Here is a 7,535-nt window from a genome sequence, read left to right as displayed (position 1 = left end):
CTTCTAAATGGACTTCTGTGGAAAAAACCTCAGTTGGCTATCTCCTGGGATCAGAGTGGCATTTAGTTGCCGGCTGGCCCCAATAAGTTCCAGCCACCCCTGCCGCAGAACCCCCGCTGTTATGGAAAGCACCACGTGACCTCCAAAGGTCCACCCCTGGGTCTCTGTTTTCAAGGTCTTTCCTGAAAGTTGGCCATGTAGATAACCTGGTTTTCATGCTATTTACTGCCTAGGAAGGAGGAAGGGTTGAGCCCAACCCCTCTGGGATGTGAACTTGTGGTTCCAGGGAGTCTAGGAAGTCAAATTTGATGCTTTCAGGACTCGGCTGCCCCATACAATGAATCACACTGGAGGTTTCTCTGAGAATCCAGAGCGACTGGATTACAATAGCTCTTTCTTATTTGTACACACACACACACACACACACACACTTATACACTTTCCTAAGATGAACCTAAAACATATTTTACAAGTAGTAATTTTTCTACATTAAGAATAAGTTACTTTTAGTATTCTTTTTTATTAACCAAGGCATTATTTCATCCCTGGGAACCTCCATTTGTTTGTGGCAAATCTGGTTCACTACGTTTGGAAGCCCAGTATCACTTCTGCCATCAAAATTGTTTGTCTGAAGGCGTGAGAAGGTTCTAAGGTCTGGTCTGGGTCCCTTCTTTCTTCCGAAGCATTTTAACACAGATAAAATTCAAATGATGTTTTAGGTAGAAATGATTGCCTTCTTTAAAGAAGAAAAAAAAAAAGCAGTAGTAAAGAACCCGGAGCAATAATATGTCTTCAGCAGCAGAAAGCTCGCCTGCTTTAATAACGGAGCCGAGGAGATGTAAATGAGTTTTGAAGTCTCCATTTGGGGTGACGTCCGAGAAGGACGCACCTGTGAGACTTTGAGGTCCCTCCATGATGAGTTGTAACTGAAAAACAGAAATTGCAAACCTACAAACTCACCAACTTTTAAAAGTAAATCTTAGTGGGTGATGGTGGCACATGCCTTTAGTCCCAGCACTTAGGAGGCAGAGGCAGGTGGAGTTCTGAAGCCAGGGCCAGCCTTGTCTACGAAGTGAGTTCCAGAACAGCCAGGGCTACACAGAGAAACCCTGTTTCAAAAAACCAAAATAAATATCTATCTCAATAGGCCCATCTCTCTCTTGCTACATATATGTGTGTGTACATATATAATGTAGGTATCCATCTCTTCTGAGACAGGCCTTCTTAGACGACAAACCCAGGTTTGCCTCGAACGTTTCAGCCTTCTGAAAGCTACCGTCACAGGCATGTACTACCATGTAAAAATAGATATTTAGAGCTGGGGTGATGATTGAGTTTAATTGTCAACTTGGCACAACCTAGAATCAAGAGAGTATCAGTGAAGGATAGTCTACACTGGGTTGACCTGTAGGCCGGTCTTTGCGGGGCTGGGGGTTGTCTTATAAGGTAACTCATGTGAGAAGACCTTGGCCACTGTAGGCAGCACCATTCCTGAACCATACAAGTAGAGAAACAGGGCTGAGCACAAACAAGCAAATGAACATCACACATTTATTTCTCTCTGCTCCTGACTAGGGTTGTAATGTGACCAGCTGATTCACTCCCCTGCCGCCGCAACTTCTCCACTGGCGTGGACTGTAACCTGGAATTGTAAGCTCAAATAGACTCCTTCTTCCCAAAGTTCCTTGTTTATTTGCTTGTTTGCTTTGTTTTGCTTTACAGGGTATTCTATCACTGCGACACAAATGAGACTAGGCCAGATAGGAAGATAACTCAGGTACTGGAATGCTTGCCATGCAAGCATGAAAACCCAAGTTCAAGCTGCCTGAGATTGATCCCTTCAGGACAGACCCACAGAAAACCGACTCCCACAAATTGTCCCCTGACCTCCCAATATTCACTATGGCACTCACGCTGTATACCAGCTACACGCACACACACACGCACACACGCACACACGCACACACACACACACACTCACACACACACACACACACACAAATACGTTTAGCAATGGACTTGGACTACGACTTTGCAACTGACAACATACCGTAAAGACAAACATCTCCGGCCCCTGAGTTACCTTATAAAAAAATGTTAATAAACAGTGGGGGTCTGAGGATACAGGTCAGAGGTCTGGCATTTGAGCAGCATGGGTAAAACAGTAGGTCACATTCCCGGTACTGGAAAAATAAAAATAAAAAATAAACCAAGCAAGCAAACACAAGCCACCACATATATTTAGTGGCTTCTCTCGCGTGGCTAGGAGAATCATTGTGCAGACCCTGCCTGTCCCTGGGGACCTAGTGCCTCAGACTTGCTTGGATCTCAGCTGATGGGAATACAGCACATCCTAAAAAAAAGTATGGAAAGTCAGTCTGACTCAGAATCCGCACTGGTGGCTTAAAACTATTTGGATGTTGATGAACCAAGACACATGTGCAGTTGCACAAAGAAAAATCCTTCCTCCTCGCTCAAAGGAGTGCAAAACGCAGACCCATTTTTAGCCCTTTAAAGAAAGTTCCTCTTCTTGGGATTATTTATCATGATTAGTGGTGGCCATCAGTCATGAAAAGTTAACAAAGACCTATTGGGTTTATCTACAGGCAGCGAAACAAACATATCTTGCTCTTCCGTTATCTTCTTGTTAACAAAGCCCTATCAGGATGTTGGAAGCATCAGCGTTTACTGCCCAGTGGCCTTTTATCAGGATTATATATAGAGAGCCCATCAATTAGTGAGAAGGTTTGTAGATACCTGCCATATATTCATGAGAAAGGATTCCCTCTGTTCTCTCTGCTCCTCGGTGCAGACACATCCTAGCTCTCTGCGTGGTGTCCTGCTTACCTGCTGGGCTTTGGGTCATCTCTGTATCACCAGTTAAGCATCAGACAGTATTAGGTGTGAGCAAAGCCGTGACTTTGTAACAGAGCTGATGAACAGGGCTGACTTTGCCACCGCCATAGAGGACCACAGGTCTGTGCAGAAGTCTTGAAAAACACAGAGGGCCTGCTGCAACTCCAACATCTAGAGACTGAGGAACAAGGACCACAAATGCAAGGCTAGAATGGGCTATAGAACAGGTTCCATGCCAGCCTGAGCTGAGCACCGAGACTCTATCTCCATAATAAGAAAAAAAATCAAAACAAACTTTAAAAAATACACATAGTGGAAGGCCAGCTTTGGTGTATGTATATATTGCTTTTATGTAAGCATTTTGCAAAAACATTGCCAGACACACTTATTTGATGAAGTGTAAAATATTTACATAAATACTTTCATTCTGAGTATATATATGGATACAGATCATGGGGAACTAAGCCACCTAGATGGCATCTAGAATCTGTGTGGTTTCACTCATTCTCATCATGAGAAGAGAAAGTATAAAGCCACCCAGGTCCCCAGAGGTTTACAGAATGAAACCACCTCCCTAGACTAAAGAAGCACTTCTGGGTGATGTGGGCCCACCCCTTTCGCTTACCGCCCTTCTCAGGGCACATCACAGTTCACAGCTTGGCTGCATTGCCCATGCACTTCCCAGTCCTCTTCCACCACTTGTTTGGTTTGCTGCTGTTGTTTTTGCCTTCTAGCTCTCGACACCATCCGGTAGCTCTGGGTCATCCTCCGAGAGCCACAGTGAGGTTGCTGATAGAATGAGGAAGCACCTCTGACCTTGAGTCTGGATTTCCACATCATCAGACTCTATATTTCATATAACTACCCTTCTCCTCCTCCTTCTCCTTTCCTGATGAAGGTCTCATGTGATCCACGCTGCTCTTTACATTCCCAGTGCTGAGATTGTGATTATGGACCACCACGCCTCATCTTATGCTGTGCTGGGACTTGATGCCAGGCAAACCCTCTGCCAACTGTTACACCCACCCCCCGACCTCATATAGATTCTTGTTGTATCGAGAATGATCTATTTGCTCATCTTTCTCCATGATGTACTTGTGAACATCTTAAAAAAGTAGAAAATTCCCTGCCAGCTTTGGAGCTCATCAGGAAATGAGGAAGTTCTGAAAGGAGCGTGATGAATGGGTGTTCCTAGACTTCACCCCATTGATAACACTCTAGCACATGCTAATGTTTGCTAGAAAGAGAGCAAAGGAACGCCGGCAGGAGCAAGAACGGGTGATGTGGTCAGAAGGACCCATTACTTATAAAAATACAACCAACCGTAGCGGGTGTTCTGTGAATGTAACAGACTCATGCTTGGAATCCCTTTGGTCTATGGTGGATGAAACCACTACAGTTGCCACTGCCAGACCATGTAGTACATAGGTCGACACTTCTAGTAAAAGATGTCTTAGGAGAGAATCACCATGAAGTCTACTTTCTTCAAGGTCACCCAATGACCTTGCACTTTCTTCAAGGTCACTTAATGACCTTGGGTAGCACGTGGTACCTAAACCACAAGGACAAACTCAGTCTCAAAGAGGATGTCAAAAAAAAAAAAAAAAAAAAAAAAAAAAAAACTCTGGGCAGGGGATGGAGAGATGGGCCTGTGGTTAAGAGCACTGGCTGCTCTTCTAGAAGACCTGAGCTCAGTTCTCAGCACCCACAGGCTGGCTCACAACAGTGGAACCCCAGTTCCCCAGGATCTTAAATACCACTCTTACTGCTTTCTGGGGCTTTCTTTTGTTTTGTTTTGCTGTTTCTGTATGAAGACAGGTCTCACTGTGTAAGCCCTGGGCAACCACAGACCCACTGCATAGACCATGCTGCTCTTGAGTTTGCAACATTCACCTTGTCTCTGCTTCTTGGGGCCTATCACGAGTTTTTCCGCCAGTGACAAGCCTTCCTCTAAGGGTATAACGCTATGAAACACCTGCACAGGCCCTTGGACTGGGTAACCTTTCTCCAGAGGCCACTCTCTCACACTGACCGAGGTTTCTGACCCATCCCATTGCAAGTCTGATCAACACCAGGACTTGGGACATTTCTTGGAACCTCTGAACCTTCCCGTTGAGGGAACTTCTTTCTGATCTTTTCCTTGCCTCACTCTGTGTCCTCAACCCTTTCTCTATGAAATTTGGAATTTCAGAAAACATATTTGCCAGACAGGGACACTGGGCTTGCTGTTCCTACTGGCAAGAGAGCTGTCTCCTCAGTCCTGCCTCAACTCTCTGTTTGCTCACTGACCTGTACCTGTTTGGGAAGCTCCAGACCAGCACCCCAAGGTGAGCTTACATGCTGTTTTCTCTTCAGGTTATTTTACTAAGAAGGAATGTACATATGGAACCCCTGACCCAGGGAAAATGCCACCCCCTTTTTTCCTTGAACTCTACTCTTTCTGGGGTTGGGAGCCTCTAAAAATCTTTGCTTAGGGAGTTTCTGATGTGCTGGGGTTTTCCCTTCAGAGCAAACAAACCTCAGCCCAGACTACTAGCAGCCCAGGGGTGGGAGAAGGATGTTGGCCCCTGGGAGGTTTGGAGTCACTTCCTACTGTTACTTAGGAATCTAAGCCCTTTCTTTAGACTGCCTTGCCCCACTGCTGTGTGTGGAGTAGGTCTCCTGGGAGGCCTTGCCCTGCCTTAAGGGTCCAAGAGAAAAACAAGATCTGTTTCCTGGGTCTCAAAGAGAGCTCATTTGGGATCTTCTTCAGATTGCTGAATAACACAAGAACAGAGCACTCCAGGGACTGTAGTGACCTTTTTAGGGGAGAATGAGGGAGCAGTGGACATCAAACCAGGGACACCGAGACTTGAAAGTGACAGAGTGCACCCTAGAGCCCCGGGTGTGTCCATCTCTTTTCTTCCCTGAGCAAAAGAAGCACAGTGTGGAAAGAAGAAGAGGAAAAGGGAGAAGGATGTGAGGGAGAGAAGAGCTGGCAGGGGCTGGAAATAGAAGCCTCCACCATCAGTGACCTTCACAGGTCAGATTTTGGTGGCCTTGAAGATTGGGAACAGAAATGTTTTCCAGCATTTCCTGCACTGTAGACTCTCCTGAACCGTCCTTGGGTGACTACCAATTCCTACTGTTTACATCCCACTCACCCACCACAGCCACACCTCAGAGAAACCTGAACCAAACTTAGGCATTTCCAAAGTTCAAGGACCAATGGAGGACAGCTCAAGAACCTACACACTGACTGCCTGAGCAGGAAACCTAAAGCCAAGACAGGCGGCTTTCTCTGGAGCTCCAGCGCATCTCAAGGGCAGGAGGTACCACTATGCCAGCAAAGAGGGTTTCCCCATCCAAGAGAGGGGAGGTTTCTTGGTGTGTGTGTTGGGGGGGGTTAGAAAAATGGACGGATGGTGGCTTTCTGTCATTCGAGTCTTTGAAGCAGACGTGCAGGTGGTCTCAGAAGCTGGTTCCATCTTCTTATCTAGACGATGACCCCATGGGTGGACAAAATGGCAGTAAGACCTTTTCAGCCTGGAGACTGATGCCCAGGGCAAGGGGCCAGTGACTCAGACCTCTGTCTGTGTCAGTGTGCAAATGAGCACCTGTGTGGGCTCCTCCACTCCAGGGCTGTTGTTAACCAATACAGAACAGGACAAGATAGCACCCCTTCCCCGCAAGTGCAAACTAGTTTCTGTGTTGGGGGTAAAAGGAGAGAATAAAAGTTGAATAAACGTGCGTGCGCTGTGTTGTGGATGACTTTGTGGCGACCTCTGTTGCAAATGGCCTATGCATGCGGAATAATGGCCTCCTTGCAGAGAGGGAAATAGCTTAGTGCTATCATCGTTGCCTCGGTAACCATCAGAGTCCCCATCTAGCAAGAGAGAAATGAGTTATGAAAAGGCTTGAGTGAAGAAGGGATTAACACATGATCCCAGGGACAGTATGTCAATCAAAATCAACTGAGAAATTACACTTTCTGTTTGAGAATTTCTCCAGAACCCAAGGTAGAGGTTGGCATTCTCTCTCTCTCTCTCTCTCTCTCTCTCTCTCTCTCTCTCTCTCTCTCTCTCTCACACACACACACACACACACACACAACTTTTTTTTCTATTTGAGTAGAGAATCATATTTTTCCTCATGATTATCATAGACTTTTATACTGAGAGGAGGGAAGAGTTCTATTATAAAAAAGAAGTTAAGAATGCACCTGGGCACCCTCTGCCTCCATCCCTCCCTCCTGCCTCCTGCTGGGATCCGACTCCTGCACTTTGTCTCTCCTGGAGCCTGGTCTGAGCCTTTGCACGTGGCCTTGCAAACAAGGCACTGGCACTGAGGAGGAGGTGAAGGCCCAGAGGCATTTCTGCCATCCGCTAGGAACCCAGTGGCTTTCTAGGCAAGGTCTCCCTAGCTGACACCTACCTAGTTTTCCTGTTCTGTGTCCTAGGGAAACAAGTCGATTATATTGCACACCCTGCCCCTCAGCTTGTGAGACCTTCTCTCTGGATAGGAACACACACGCCCACCCACGCAGCTTCTCACACACGTGACACCCGAGTCTCAACCCAGACAAGAGACTCTAGGCCGAGCGAAGGAGAAGGCTTAGTGAAAAGGGTTCAAGAGCCGGCCCTGTCCTGCCACCGCATCCGTTTACACTTCCGTTTTTTTTTTTTTTTTTTTTTTTTTTT

The sequence above is a fragment of the Alexandromys fortis genome, unplaced genomic scaffold, assembly GCF_014885135.2.
Source record: "Alexandromys fortis isolate MF-2015 unplaced genomic scaffold, M_Fortis_MF-2015_v1.1 scaffold_69, whole genome shotgun sequence".
NCBI lineage: Eukaryota > Metazoa > Chordata > Mammalia > Rodentia > Cricetidae > Alexandromys > Alexandromys fortis.
Note: the sequence above shows the minus strand (reverse complement) of the source record.